The 16406-nt window shown below is 41.4% G+C and overlaps 1 long non-coding RNA gene across 5 annotated transcripts in view; it reads left to right on the top strand.

Annotated features, from left to right (window-relative positions):
* LOC141092597 (uncharacterized) overlaps positions 1 to 16406 on the top strand; it is a 130186-nt gene that overhangs the window by 93890 nt on the left and 19890 nt on the right. For 3 of the 5 annotated variants that reach the window (XR_012232850.1, XR_012232848.1, XR_012232849.1), the window contains 2 exons: positions 11699 to 12578; positions 12769 to 12872. This is a non-coding gene — a long non-coding RNA (uncharacterized lncRNA). The remainder of the gene's footprint in view (positions 1 to 11698; positions 12579 to 12768; positions 12873 to 16406) is intronic. The other 2 variants (XR_012232851.1, XR_012232852.1) reach the window with 1 other exon arrangement.

Here is a 16406-nt window from a genome sequence, read left to right as displayed (position 1 = left end):
GCAACCTGTTCCACTCATTGATCACTCTAACTGTCAAAAAGTTTTTTCTAATATCTAATCTGTGTCTCCTCCCATTCAGTTTCATCCCATTGCTTCTAGTCTTTTCTTGTGCAAATGAGAATAAAGTTGATCCTTCTACAATGTGACAGCCCTTTAGATATTTGTAGACAGCTATTAAGTCTCCTCTCAGTCTTCTCTTTTGCAAACTAAACATTCCCAAATCCTGCAACCTTTCCTCATAAGACAGGGTTTGCAGACCGGTCACCATTCTGGTCGCTCTTTTCTGAACTTGCTCCAGTTTGTTGGTGTCTTTTTTAAAATGTGGTGCCCAAAACTGGACACAATATTCCAGATGAGGTCTGACCAAAGAGGAGTAGAGGGAAATAATGACTTCACATGATCTAGACTGTATGCTTCTGTTAATACATCCTAGAATTGCATTTGCCTTTTTTGCTGCTGCATCACACTGTTGACTCATATTCAGTCTGTGATCTATTAGTATACCCAAGTCTTTTTCACATGTGCTGTTGCTTAGCCCTATTCCTCCCATTCTGTATATGCTTTTTTCATTTTTATTGCCCAGATGTAGTACTTTGCATTTCTCCCTGTTAAAAACCATTCTTTAATAAGTTGGTCCTTGTTCACACTAGATAACCTATAGCCTTTAAGAGTGTGTGTGACCTTTTTTGATTGTCTGACAGTAATATAGATTTTGATAATGCCTCACTCTGTGTGTTTGAGTGGCAGAGTAAGAAGCCTGGCTGTGCTGAGTGTGTCGGAATGACTTATGCTCACTTTATAGCCTAGAACAGTGGTTGAATGAGAGGAGATAAATTAACCTGCGCAGGCGCACTCCAAGTCACATGCTGAGAAGTGTGTACTTGACAACTAACATTTCCCTCATGTCTACTTTACATTAGCACAATTTTTGAATCATAATTTTATTTTGTTAGGAAGTTAGAAGCGTTTAAATTTGACCAGCGATTTCTCATTTTTCCAACAAAATTTACAAACCATTTTTTTTAGGGACCACCTCACATTTGAAGTGAGTTTGAGGGGTCTATGTGACATAAAATACCCAAAAGTGGCACCATTCGAAAAACTGCACCCCTCAAGGTGCTCAAAACCACATTCAAGAAGTTTATTAACCCTTCAGGTGCTTCACAGGAATCAATGGAATGTGAAAGGGAAAAATGAACATTAGACCCAATATTCTTTTATTTTACAAGGGTAACAGGTGAAAATGGATGTCAAAATGTGTTGTTAAATTTCTCAAGAGGATGCAGATACCCTACATGTGGAAGAAAACTACTGTTTGGTAGCATGGTAGAACTCGGAAAGAAAAGAGCACCGCTTGACTTTTTGAACGCAAAATTGGCTGGAATGGAGAGCGTGCGCCATGTCGTGTTTGGAGAGCATAAGATGTTCCTAATCAATGGAAACCTCTGCACAAGTGATCACATTTTAGAAACTTATTTAGATGTGTGGTGAGCACCTTGAACCCTCAGGTGCATCACAGAAATTTATAACGTTGAGCCATGAAAATAAAAAATCTAATTTTTCTACAAAAATGTTCTTTTAGCCCCATACTCCATATGTGGGGGAAACTACTGTTTGTCACATAGCAGGGTTTGGAAGAGAAGGAGCAACGTTTGAATTTTTTGAACACAAAAGTAGCTGGAATCATTAGCAGATGTCATGTTGTGTTTGGAGAGCCCTTGATGTGCTTAAATATTGAACCCCCCACCACCACAAGTGATGGCATTTTGGAAAACAGACCCCTGAAGGAATTTATCTTGATGTGTTGTGAGCACCTTGAACCCTCGGATGCTTCACAGAAGTTTATAATGTAGAGCCTTGAAAATAAAAAAAATCAAATTTTTCTCACAAAAATGTTCTTTTAGCCCCATATTTTGTTTTTTCGCAAGGGTAACAGGAGAAATTGCAGCATGCATTTTGTTGTGTAATTTCTCCTGAATACGCAGATACCTAATATACAGGTGCTTCTCACAAAATTAGAATATAATCAAAAAATTAATTTATTTCAGTTCTTCAATACAAAAAGTGAAACTAATTTATTCTATAGAGTCATTACAGAGTGATCTATTTCAAGTGTTTATTTCTGTTTATGTTGATGGTTATGGCTTACAGCCAATGAAAACCCAAGAGTCAATATCACAGTAAATTAGAATAATTAACAAAAAACACCTGCAAAGGCTTCCTAAGCATTTAAAAAGGTCCCTAAAGCCCCTGTTACACATAGCGATATCGCTGGCAATATTGCTGTAACGTCACCGATTTTGTGACGTAGCAGCGATATTGCTAGCGATATCGCTATGTCTGATACTTACCTCCGACCAGCTCCCCCGCTGCTCATCGCTGATCGCGCGAGAACGTCCTGGACCATTTCTCGTCGGGCGCTTCCTGCTGGGCTTCCTGTGGTGCCGACGAGCGACGTGTGGACGTGGGCGGGAGGACGTCAGGATCGCCTTGTCTGACAGGTAAGTAGCGACCCCCGACCCCTGCTATGTCGCTGGTGAGATCTGCCTGTGTGGCAGCTCACTAGCGACCACTTAGCGATGCACCAGCGATCCATATCATTATCGGGATCGCTGGTGCATCGCTAAGTGTAACGGTACCCTTAGTCTGTTTCAGTAGGCTCTACAGTCATGGGGAAGATTGCTGACTTGACAGATGTCCAGAAGGCAGTCTTTGACATACTTCACAAGGAGGCTGACTGTTCAAAGTGCTTTATCCAAGCATATTAATGGAAAGTTGAGTGGAAGGAAAAAGTGTGGTAGAGTAAGGTTCACAAGCAAGTGGGATAACCGCAGCCTTGAAAAGATTGCTAAGAAAAAAGGCCATGGAGTCATTGCTTCAAGAGCCACCACACACAGTCGTATCCAGGACATGGGCTACAAGTGTTGCATTCTTTGTGTCAAGCCACTCATGACCAATAGACAATGCCAGAAGTGTCTTTCCTGGGCCAAGAAGAAAAAGATCTGGACTGTTAACAATCCAAAACACTTCTAACCTCATATAATAAATAGGTATAGCAATGATCCCTTCAAAATCAATATAAACCACCAACAGAGAAAACAAAAAGGAACAAAAGATCCAAAAACGCAAAATTTTATTTCAATATACCTGTAGTCATGTGACCGGATCATGTGACTTGATGACGCGCACCTTGAGCGCCGCCCTCCTCGCCGCGTCACAACATGGCGGTGATGCGCCGCACACAGCTGTGGATGCTCAGAGACACATGCAGGGTCCACAACCTAGGCGGCAACATGACTACAGATATATTGATAATTTATGTATGGTGAATTTTGCGATATTTATACCTGCCAATTTATCTATTTATGCCATATGGGACTTTTATTCATTCCCATATGGTGCACTAGGAGGATTGATATTATGTGAGTGATGTTTTTTGCTCATGAAGGGGTAATGTTATTTTATCTTTCCTTATGGTGCACAATGAGGACTTGTATCATATGAGTTCATGCTGCTTTTGACCTATATGTTGTGACCCTATACAATTCGTCTTATTCACAACTAAGCTTTTTTATGTATCCAGGTGAGGTATTTACCTCTTCACATGTGCTCTGTATCTATTATATGTACTTTATAGTGTTCATGATATATTTTTGTATTTATTGAAATAAAATGTTGCATTTTTGGATCTTTTGTTCCTTTTTGTTTTCTCTGTTGGTGGTTTATATTGATTTTGAAGGGATCATTGCTATACCTTGTTTATCTGCTAAATACATTTATTGTGTCCTAGCGAACCGTATATTTGTGTGATTCACCGCGCTATGCTGAGCAGATGTATAAAAAAAAAAAAGGGGGAAATAAATACTTAACAGCAGTTATACGTACTTACTTAAATATGAAGTTGATGTAGAATATTCTGTGTAAGTTGAGATGTCTACGTGGTAAGTGGTTTGCAGGTTATCTGATGGTAGAGATCTCGTTTTTGATAGCTGCTGATGCTATTGGAACAATGATATATTAAGGTACCAATAAAACATACAAAAGGTCACACCACTCCTTGCATGTCCACCATACTCACTGGTTGTATCTTAACGTTTATATTCTCTTCGGGGACGCCAGCACCTCGTGTACTCCGGCCGGAAGTATTGACGAGGACGCGGCGAGAGTGGGGGGGGCGGAGCTACTGTGACGTCACAGGCAGGGAGGAGGACAGGTGCACGAGAGGCACAAACCAACCAACATGTTTCGAGGGGGGCTTCCCTCTTCGTCAGGGCTATGCTGAATGCCTGTCAGCCCGTCCTTTTATAATAGCTCACCCAGCTGCAACCCATACCAATCATTAGTCTTGGGCAGAAATGTATGGGTTTTTTTTTTTCCTCTTTCTTTCTCTGTGTGTATTGTTGCCTCAAGATATGCCTTGCTGCTATAATTGCAATATTATATTGTTGATTTATTAAAATGGATAGTCCGCTTTGTCTCCTAAATAATAAAAGTATACCTAACTTGTGTGCATAATATACTAAACTAAAACATAACTTTTATTTATACCAATTTTAAGATAATTTCAAATAATTTTACTGGAACTAAATAAATAAAACATGAGTATGGAGGGTTACACGAGCAGATTGACCCTCCGCACGTTAATAAAATAGATACCTATATTTTCTAAAAAGTATATGTGTGCTACCAGCAATTTAGCAAAAAAAAAAAACGGAAAAAAGGATAGAAATGGAAGGTGGGGAAAGGACTAATTTGACCATATGGTACTCGTCGTGAATCTCTATATAACGAAAATATGGATAAAGACGAAAACTGACGCACGGATGTAGTATGTACATCCTTAATTGTATGTTTCATAAAATGTAGATAGAAATATCAATAAGTGTATTAAAAATAAATAAAAAATAAATAAATAAAAAATAAAAAATTATAAAAATAAGATTAATGTTTTAATAATTTTATCTAAAAAGCATATAGCTCAATCTCATGGTTGAGGCCTTTTGGGGCCAGGCTGTCAAGCGTGTAAATCCACTTTGACTCCACTCTTGACATAGCTTTCAAATAGTTGCCCTTCCTTGGATTTTGGGGGACCACCTGGATTCCACAATAGGATACCCCCTTGTAAGACTGATTATGTTTGTCCAAAAAATGACGCGATAAGGGGTGACCTTTGAATCCTTTTTTAATGTTATCCAGGTGCTCCTTAATCCTATCCATTAAACGTCTCTTGGTTCTGCCTACATAGATTTTATTGCAAGGGCACCTGAGTATATATATCACCCCCTTAGTTTGGCATGTTATTTCATCTCTAATACTAAATTTATTATTTGTCATATCTGTGAATGTTGTTTGTAACTTCCTTTGTGTCAACGTTCTATTGCAACATAAGCATCTCCCACATGCCAAAAACCCAGATGGTTGTGTATTTGAATTAGTAAATTAGTACCGCCCTGGTATTAACTCTCTACACTTATTGTCCCCTCACTCCTTTCCTCTCCTATGTATAGCACTCACACTCTTTTCACATTGCTAAATTGCAGAGATCCATTCAGTCCCACCATTCAACATCAGAGACGCTCTCACAAATCACTTAACCTTCTGCTCACTCTTTCTATCCTCCTTCTCCTAGTCGCAGGAGACATTGCTCCCAACCCTGGCCCCTCATGTTATAGAAAGTCAAACCCCCCAACTGCTGCACTCAGAAATCCCTCTAATCTTATTAATATTCCCTGCATGCCATCTGTCTCTCTTAATTGTGCACTTTGGAATTCTCGCTCAGTGTGTAACAACCGCTTCAGCTTGCCTATAAGGAGAATCGTTCGGCAAATGACACTGTCAATCTGGCACTGAAGTACATTTTGGATCATACAGATGAACTGCACTCATATGTCTGGATTCTTTTCATGGACTTTAGCTCAGCGTTCAATACCATTGATCCGAATTTAATTCATAAGAAAATGGTAGCTCTTGGAGTCCCTCTCAACTTATGCTTGTGGATTTATAACTTCCTGACAGCCAGGATAGAGTGTAAAAGTTGGACCATTCACTTCGGACACCTTGGTCACAAACATCAGGGCACCTCAGGGGTGTGTTGTGTCCCCGTTACTGTTTTCTCTCTATACGAATGATTGCATCTCTTCAGCAGACTCAGTAAAAATCTTGAAATTTGCCGATGATATGACACTGATTGGTCTCATCAGGGGAAATGCTGAAGACTTGTATCGGAGTGAGGTGGAAAGAATATGTGACTGGTGTAAAGACAATAATCTTGTACTCAACACTAAAAAAACTGCTGAGATGGTTGTGGATTTTAGGAAAGATCAACATGAGATACTTCCAATCTACATCCATGACGAAGTGGTTCTTAGGGTCACAGAGACCAAATTCCTTGGTGTTATCATCTCTCATGATCTTAAATGGGGGAAAAACATGGATGCTGTTATAAGAAAAGCACAACAGAGGATGTTCTTCCTGCGTCAGCTGAAAAAATATGGTTTGTCTAAGAATCTGCTGATCTTATTCTTTAATGCTGTCATCAGATCTGTGATTTGTTCCTCTCTGATAGTCTGGTATGGGGGAGCCACTGCGCATGACAAACTCCGCTTACAAAGGTCTTTCAGAACAGCAGAGAGAATTATAGGTTCCCCCTGCCTAAAATCCAGGATCTTTATGATAAGAGTATTCGATCCCACGCATTGAAAATTTCATCCGATCCCTCTCGCCCGGGACACTCCTCATTCCAACTACTCCCTTCAGGACGTCGCTTCAGAGTCCCCAAATGCAGCACCAACCGCCATATGAACAGCTTCTATCCACTCTCTGTTCAACAATTAAATCGTCATGTGTAGACTATATACTGTATCTGTCTTGTTAGATGTTACTTGTTGTATCTGTTGTTATATATTATGTTGCCTCTTTGCCACAAAGAATTCCTTGTATATATGTAATATGTACTTGGCGATAATAAATTTGATTGATTGATTGAACAAACCCTCCTTCATTCAAGACTTTTTCCTTTCTATTTCTCTTAACCTCCTGGCTCTTACTGAAACCTGGATTCAGCAGTCAGACACTACCGCTGCTGCTGCTCTATCATATGGGGGACTACACTTCTCTCATACCCCAAGATCAGACAATAGAGCAGGTGAAGGCGTTGGTCTGCTCCTATCATCAAAATGTACTTTTCAGGTTATCCCCCAAGTACCCTCACTTGTCTTTCCTTCTTTTGAGGTCCATGCCGTCAGACTCTACACCCCCTTCTCCATGCGAGTGGCGGTGGTATATCGTCCTCCCGGCCCTTCCCATCAGTTCCTGGATCATTTTGCCACTTGGCTTCCACATTTTCTCTCCTGTGAAATCCCTACCCTCATCATGGGCGATTTCAACATCCCCATTGCTCTTCCCCTCTCACCATCTGCTACTCACCTTTTATCTCTAACCTCCTCGTTTGGCCTTTCGCAGCTTACTAATTCTCCAGCGCATGAAGACGGGAACTCCCTCGACTTGGTCTTCTCTCGGCTTTGTGTAGTGGATGATTTTGCAAACTCCCCTCTCCCGCTCTCTGACCACAACCTTCTTTCATTCTCTATCAAGAACTGCCAGGCTGCTCAGGTCACCCCCACTGCCCATATTTATAGCAACATACAGGCCATTAACACCCAGAAACTTATGAAGAACTTGCACTCTTCATTGGCCCCTATATCCTCCCTTTCATGTCCTGATTCTGCATTGAAGCATTACAATGAAACACTTCAAAGTGCCCTGGATGAATTTGCTCCTCCTATACATAGAACACCACAACACAGATGGCGACAACCCTGGCAACCCTGCAAACACGTTTCCTGCAGCGGTGCTCCAGGTGCGCCGAGCGTCTGTGGAGAAAATCCAACCTACCCGAAAATTTCATCCATTATAAGTTTATGCTTCGAACATACAACACTGCCCTTCACCTCTCAAAACAAACCTATTTCAACACCCTCATCACCTCACTGTCCATTAACCCTAAACGTCTCTTTGACACTTTTCATTCTCTACTCAACCCAAGAGTGCAGGCCCCTACCACGGAGCATCGAGCTGACGATCTGGCCAATTACTTCAAAGAAAAAATTGACCAGATTCGACAGGAAATTATCTCCCAATCACCTCATACCATGCACTGTCCTCCCTCCCCCACTGCATCTAGCTCACTCTCTGACTTTGAACCAGTCACAGAAGAAGAAGTAAGCAGGCTCCTTGCATCTTCTCGCCCAACCACTTGCACCAGTGACCCATTTCCGTCACATCTACTCCAGACCCTTTCCCCTGCTGTCACCCCTCACCTAACTAAAATATTTAACCTCTCTCTTCTGGTATCTTTCCCTCCTCATTTAAGCATGCCATCATACATCCACTACTTAAAAAAACATCCCTTGACCAAAACTGTGCCACTAACTATAGACCTGTTTCTAATCTTCCCTTCATCTCTAAACTCCTGGAACGCCTGGTCCACTCCCGTCTTATCCGCTATCTCTCAGAAAACTCTCTTCTCGACCCTCTCCAATCCGGTTTCCGCTCTTTACATTCTACTGAAACTGCCCTCATTAAAGTCTCTAATGATCTACTAACAGCTAAATCAAATGGTCATTACTCCATGCTAATTCTCTTGGATCTCTCTGCAGCATTCGACACTGTGGATCATCAGATCCTCCTCACTATGCTCCATTCCATTGGCCTCAAGGACACCGTTCTCTCCTGGTTCTCCTCCTATCTCTCTGACCGCTCCTTTACTGTATCTTTTGCTGGCTCCTCCTCCTCTCATCTTCCCCTTACTGTTGGGGTTCCTCAAGGATCAGTCTTGGCCCCCTCCTCTTCTCTTTGTATACTGCCCCTATTGGTCAAACAATCAGTAGATTTGTTTTCCAGTACCATCTCTATGCTGACGACACCCAATTATACGCTTCTTCTCCTGACATCACGTCAGCCTTTCTAGAAAACACCGACAATTGTCTAAACGCTGTGTCTAACATCATGTCCTCACTATATCTGAAACTGAACCTGTCAAAGACTGAACTCCTTGTGTTTCCTCCCGCTACTAATGTACCTATACCCGACATTGCCATTTCTGTGTGTGGTTCTACTATTGCTCCCCAGCAACATGCCCGCCGTATTGGGGTCATACTTGACTCTGAGTTTTCCTTTGTCCCCAACATCCGATCACTGGCTCGCTCTTGTTATCTGCACCTCAAAAACATTTCTAGAATTCGACCTTTTCTTACTTTTGACTCTGCAAAAACTCTTACTGTTTCTCTTATTCATTCTTGTCTCCACTATTGTAACTCCCTTCTAATCGGTCTCCCTCTTACCAAACTCTCCCCCCTCCAATCTGTCTTGAATGCAGCTGCCAGGATCATATTCCTCGCCAATCGCTACACTGATGCCTCTACCTTATGCCAGTCATTACACTGGCTACCCATCCACTCCAGAATCCAGTACAAACTTATTACCCTCACCCACAAAGCCCTCCATGGCTTAGCACCACCCTACATCTCCTCCCTTGTTTCAGTATACCATCCTACCCGTGCCCTCCGTTCTGCTGATGACCTGAGGTTAGCATCCTCAATAATCAGAACCTCCCACTCCCGTCTTTAAGACTATACATGTGCTGCGCCAATTCTTTGGAATGCACTTCCCAGGTCAATACGATTATTCCCCAATCCCCACAATTTTAAGCGTGCCCTGAAAACGCATTTATTCAGACTGGCCTATCGCCTCAACATATTAACCTACTCTATCCCTGTGTGGCACAGCCAAAAGTTTTTTTTTTTTTTTTTTACCATAACCAGGTTCCCCGCATCATTTTCCCACATGCTTAATGCATCCATTAGCCCTCTGCATCCGTACTGTTACACACTTAACATTATGGCTGGTCCATACAATCAGGGCAACTGTTACCACCCACGTTTCGTGTCTCCCCTTTTTTCCTCATAGATTGTAAGCTTGCGAGCAGGGCCCTCATTCCTCTTGGTATCTGTTATTATCTATGTGATTATTGTTATGCTGTAATGTATATTGTCTGTACAAGTCCCCTTTGAAATGTAAAGTGCTGCGGAATATGTCAGCGCTATAGAAATAAAATGTATTATTATTATTAATTTATTATTATTATTATACCTATTTATTATATGAGGTTAGAAGTGTTTTGGATTGTTGTTGGTCTAATTTATCTGTGTTGCAGATGCCTCAAATATAGAGTACATGGACTTTAGAAAACGTGATAAAAACTGGATCTCCCAATTAGGGTCATTATTTGGTAACAAAGCAACTGTGGAAACAGAGAATTGTGATGTTAAGGAATTGAATCTCAATATTAAAGGCCTATTGAAAAAACATACAAAATTGTGGTGGAACAAAGTATCATTGGAGAATTATATCCAAAAGAATATTCTCGCAAGAAGGTTGAGAATCCAAATTTACCCCACTTTGGAAACTAGTGATCTAGTTTTAATAATAAATGGGAGGAACTACTTACTAAGTGCTCTAGAACCCTATTAGAATTATTAATTATTATATTAAAAAAGAAAAAGTAGGGCACTCACCGTTCTTGTAAAATGATAATCCTTTATTCCATATTAACCATGCATAGGCGTTGGCACAGGAGAGATGTAAAAAGAAGGACAACAGCCGTTTCGTGCGCAATGCACTTCAACAGGTCTCAATGGGACCTGTTGAAGTGCATTGCGCACGAAACGGCTGTTGTTCGTCTTTTTACATCTCTCCTGTGCCAACGCCTATGCATGGTTAATATGGAATAAAGGATTATCATTTTACAAGAACGGTGAGTGCCCTCCTTTTTCTTTTTCAATATGACATTCATGTTTTCTTCACATGGGATTGAGCACCCGTTCTATAAGGGATTGGTGTTATACTGATTGCGGTAGCAAGAGATTGTGCGGGGGATCATTTCCCAGTGACGGTGCCGGATACTTTTTGGCTTTGAGAATTATTAATTGGATCTGACCGAAAAGCACTTGAAACAATTGAAGGGGAAATAGTGTGAAAAATAAAATTCAGCTTGCTTTAACATCTGAAGAATGTGCCAAATTTGATAAAGAACTGGAAATTGAACTCAATAAGTGGGAAAAAGAAGTTCAGGCCACAAAAATATGTAAATTTCAGAGAGACTTACAAGATTAGTCTACAAATTGTCATGATCCAGGCTGGATCTGACAGTTTAAATGGACAAAGTTGAACTTTTTTTTTCCTTTGGCTAGGTGCCAAAGTGATGTGATTGCCCCCGGTAGCCATTAGAATTATTACACGTGGTGTATCATTCTAAGTTGCCCGGTGGTGGTGAGTGGTATCGCACCTTAGTTTTTGGTTAAGTGCACGTGATTAGGTAACAGGTGTGAATGCTCTATAAATGAGTGTCAGGTATATCATTCACTGTTGGTGATATTGATTGTGTGTTAGTCATTCACAAGGAAGCCTGGGTGAAAGAAGGAGCTGAACATGAGTCCTGCACAGCTCAGCCAGAGGAGGCGAGTGGCAGCTAGGTGGTCTTCAAGAAGGGCTGGCATAGCGTGGTGGAGTCACAGTTTATGGTGTTTGCAGGAAGTGCTTGCATGGCTTGGTGGAGTGACGACTATGGAGAGAGTTGCACTCAGCATGCGGGACTTGGATGCTGAGAGTTGGACTCAAGCATGCTTGACTTTTTGGGCAGGAGCTGAACTCAACTTTGGGACTCTCTTACTGGACTTCTGCAATTGGTGGTGGACTCTGCTCCAAGGCTGCACTATGGTGAAGGATCCAGTTATGGTGATGATCCGGGTGGAGGAGAAGATGCACACAGGCGGTGGGCTCTGTTGCTAGGAGCGTACGCAACAGAACAAAGCTAAGTGGTGTTTCCCCTGTTTTGTCATCTTTCCTCATGTGTGTTTTAGTGCAGTGGTGGGATTAGTTTCCGCACCGACCAATTCCCTAGTGAGGGTTTAGGTCAGGGCGAGCTAGGGTTTTTAGGTTCCTGTTGTGCGCCCGGTGCGGAACCGGCATAGGGAACGTTAGGCGTGCAGGACACTGGCTCAGGGGAGCTCAGGAGGTCTCCACTTCCCTATTCCCTATCGCAGGGCCCACCATTGTTAATGTTTCCCAGGTTTCCCTCATTGTTTAAATTTGCCTTACTGGAGGCGGGGTTTCCAAACTTGTATATATGTGTAATGTCTAAATTCGCCAGTTGGAGGCGGTGTATCCAGCTGCACGTGTTTATTTAAATTTGCCCCACTGGAAGCGGTGTATCCAGGGTCACGTGCGTCACATGGGTTCGCCTTGCGGTACTTGCTGCGTCCAGACACACGTGACCGTGACACAAAGTATATAAGTGGCAATTTAGTAAGCCTCAATCTAGACCATCGTCACGATCTTCATCTATTGCTTCAAGTACAACTGAGTAACAACAATGTGGAGAATCTTTTTTAGGAAAACGGAGTGGGGTAGGAGAGGGAACCAGTGGCGAGCAACCCCCACAGATCCGTCACTCCATTCCCTCCAGTACGCACACGAAACTATCACAAGAAGCAATACAAAAAGACATGATGAATTTAAAGGTAATCAATTTGTCTGATTTCTCTCTATTTGCCACACAAATAAAAGTATTAGAAAAGGGCCGGACTTTTTCGCCATCAGTTAAATTTGATTATTTCACTATGGTTAAAGATATTGAACTTTTTGCAAGGAAGTTAGCTTTTAAAAAATGTTTTTCTAATAAATCTAAAAATGTTTTCCCTATGAATTTAGAACAACAAGCCTTGGCAGACTTGGAAGCATTACTTGCTGAGATATGGAGGATGTACGATTCCCTACACATTTGCATGCCAGGGCGCAGCATTTCCCCCCTTCAGGTATTTGTGCTAATATTGACATTTTTACTAAGTTAGTTAAGAAAGATTTGTTATCAATACCGGAAAATAGAGCATCATTTAACCTGACATCTGCTGAAAATAAGGCCATCTTTCAGCTTATGAGTATGAAGGATGTGGTTATCAAGCCGGCGGATAAGGGGGGGAATGTTGTGATCTGGCCATGCACAATGTATGAACATGAGGCATTCAAGCAATTAAACGATCGACAATGTTATAAAAAATTGGACTCCAACCCACTTAATATATTTAAGGTGGAATTGGACTCCATTTTATGTAAAGCACAACAGGAGGGAATCATTACAGTGAGAATGTTAGAAGGATTAATTACTACATCACCAGTGGTGCCAACATTTTATTTGACTCCTAAAGTTCATAAAAATGTTGAAAACCCACCGGGTCGCCCAAATGTCTCTGGTATAGGTGGCCTTAATGAGAGAGTTTGCAGGTTCATTGATTTCTAGTTACAACAATGTTTAGAAACCCTGCCTTCATATATTAAAGATGCAACAAACATTTTAACATGACTCAACAACATACAACTTGAACCAGACATGTTCTTAGGAGCATGCAATGTGGAGTCGTTGTATACGTCGATATGCCATGACCATGGGATCGCGGCATCAAGGTCCTTTTTATATATGACGGATTTGGATATTGATTTGACTAATTTTATTTTGGTATTGTTGGAATTTAGTTTAACGCATAATTTTTTTTACTTTTAATGACAGATTTTTCCTACAGCTCCAGGGCACAGCTATGGCGACGACTTGTGCGCCCTGGTATGCTAATTTATTCCTGGGGCTGTGGTAAAGAGAAACTGTCTATAACATGGAGGACTTCGCTGCCGTGATCTCATGGTCTCGCTATATCGATGATATACTGTTTATATGGCAGGGTTCCGAAGCATCATTAAATTCGTTCATAGAAAAATTAAATGATAATCAGCTGAATATCAAACTAACTTTTAAGTATATCAAAAAACAAATTGAATTTTTGGATGTCTTGTTGGAAGTCGATGAATGTAATTTTATCACTACGGATGTGTTTCGTAAAAGCACAGCCACAAACTCTCTCTTACACGCCACTTCGGAGTACCACCCACAAACGGTAAGGGCGATACCGGTGGGTCAATTTTTGCGTATGAAACGAATATGCTCTGATGATAGTAAGTTTCAAAAGCAAGCAGAAATTCTTACTTCCAATTTGAGACAAAGAGGGTATAACCACAAAACTATTAGAGCTGGATATAGATGGGCCCACTTTACACCAAGAAACAAATTATTGATACAAAAGCAAAAAGTAACGGTAGAACAACCAATGCGCGTTATCACAACCTTCAACTCTAGATGGACTGAAATTATGGACATATTAAGGAAACATTGGTCAATCCTTAGGGCTGATGATGATCTTTGTAAAGTTTTGCCAATTAATCCTAGTGTTACTTGGAGACGATCAAAATTTAAAAGACCTTTTGACACGGAGTCAGTATGTGGCCCCACAGAAGTCGTTTTTTTTGGAGAGAACAGGCCCCAAATGGGGATGTTTCCAATGTGGAAACTGTTCAGCATGTAGTTATGTAGAGAGAACATTCACATTTGACAACAGTGAGGCTACAAGAACATATACAATTACGCACCAAGTTATGTGTACTACAGACATGGTAGTGTATTATGCCTATTGTCCTTGTAAATTTATTTACATTGGAATGACAACTAGACAGTTAAAAACTAGGATTTTAGAACATATGAGGGATATCAAAAACGCGGCAACGGTGGAGGATCTGTCTATCCTTAAAACGATACCGAGACATTTTCGGATGTGCCATAACAGCAATCCCAAATGCCTCAAAGTTAAAGGTATAGATAGGGTTCAGTTAGGCATTCGGGGAGGTGACTATAAGAAAGAGTTACTAAAAAGAGAAACCAAATGGATGGTCGTTCTAGACACATGTGCCCCAAAGGGCCTAAATGAAACATTGAGCTTCAAGTCCTTTCTTTAAGTAAGCGTGAATTTTATTGTATATAGTTAGTGTTTTATTAATTTTTTATGTTGAATGTATTTGGCACATTTGGGTTCTAACCCCTATACCTTTGCATGTATACTCATTTACATTTACCTGTCCATCTAGTGATCGATATATGGACCTAACTGATGGGGGATGGTTCCTGATGGGAAGACTGGATGAATGAATATGTTGGTTACACTGAAATTCTTGCCGTGGAAGAATTTTTCTACAGACTATCAGTGCAATATACAGTGGGGCAAAAAAGTATTTAGTCAGTCAGCAATAGTGCAAGTTCCACCACTTAAAAAGATGAGAGGCGTCTGTAATTTACATCATAGGTAGACCTCAACTATGGGAGACAAACTGAGAAAAAAAAATCCAGAAAATCACATTGTCTGTTTTTTTTTCCTTTTATTTGCATATTATGGTGGAAAATAAGTAGTTGGTCAGAAACAAGCAATCAAGATTTCTGGCTCTCACAGACCTGTAACTTCTTCTTTAAGAGTCTCCTCTTTCCTCCACTCATTACCTGTAGTAATGGCACCTGTTTAAACTTGTTATCAGTATAAAAAGACACCTGTGCAAACCCTCAAACAGTCTGACTCCAAACTCCACTATGGTGAAGACCAAAGAGCTGTCAAAGGACACCAGAAACAAAATTGTAGCCCTGCACCAGGCTGGGAAGACTGAATCTGCAATAGCCAACCAGCTTGGAGTGAAGAAATCAACTGTGGGAGCAATAATTAGAAAATGGAAGACATACAAGACCACTGATAATCTCCCTCGATCTGGTGCTCCACGCAAAATCCCACCCCGTGGGGTCAGAATGATCACAAGAACGGTGAGCAAAAATCCCAGAACCACGCGGGGGGACCTAGTGAATGAACTGCAGAGAGCTGGGACCAATGTAACAAGGCCTACCATAAGTAACACACTACGCCACCATGGACTCAGATCCTGCAGTGCCAGACGTGTCCCACTGCTTAAGCCTGTACATGTCCGGACCCGTCTGAAGTTTGCTAGAGAGCATTTGGATGATCCAGAGGAGTTTTGGGAGAATGTCCTATGGTCTGATGAAACCAAACTGGAACTGTTTGGTAGAAACACAACTTGTCGTGTTTGGAGGAAAAAGAATACTGAGTTGCATCCATCAAACACCATACCTACTGTAAAGCATGGTGGTGGAAACATCATGCTTTGGGGCTGTTTCTCTGCAAAGGGGCCAGGACGACTGATCCGGGTACATGAAAGAATGAATGGGGCCATGTATCGTGAGATTTTGAGTGCAAACCTCTTTCCATCAGCAAGGGCATTGATGATGAAACGTGGCTGGGTCTTTCAACATGACAATGATCCAAAGCACACCGCCAGGGCAACGAAGGAGTGGCTTCGTAAGAAGCATTTCCAGGTCCTGGAGTGGCCTAGCCAGTCTCCAGATCTCAACCCTATAGAAAACCTTTGGAGGGAGTTGAAAGTCCGTGTTGCCAAGCGAAAAGCCAAAAACATCA

This window comes from Dendrobates tinctorius, unplaced genomic scaffold (genome assembly GCF_039654945.1).
Source record: "Dendrobates tinctorius isolate UK_male_01 unplaced genomic scaffold, ASM3965494v1 ptg000060l, whole genome shotgun sequence".
NCBI lineage: Eukaryota > Metazoa > Chordata > Amphibia > Anura > Dendrobatidae > Dendrobates > Dendrobates tinctorius.
This window is presented reverse-complemented; position numbering and strand designations above follow the sequence as displayed.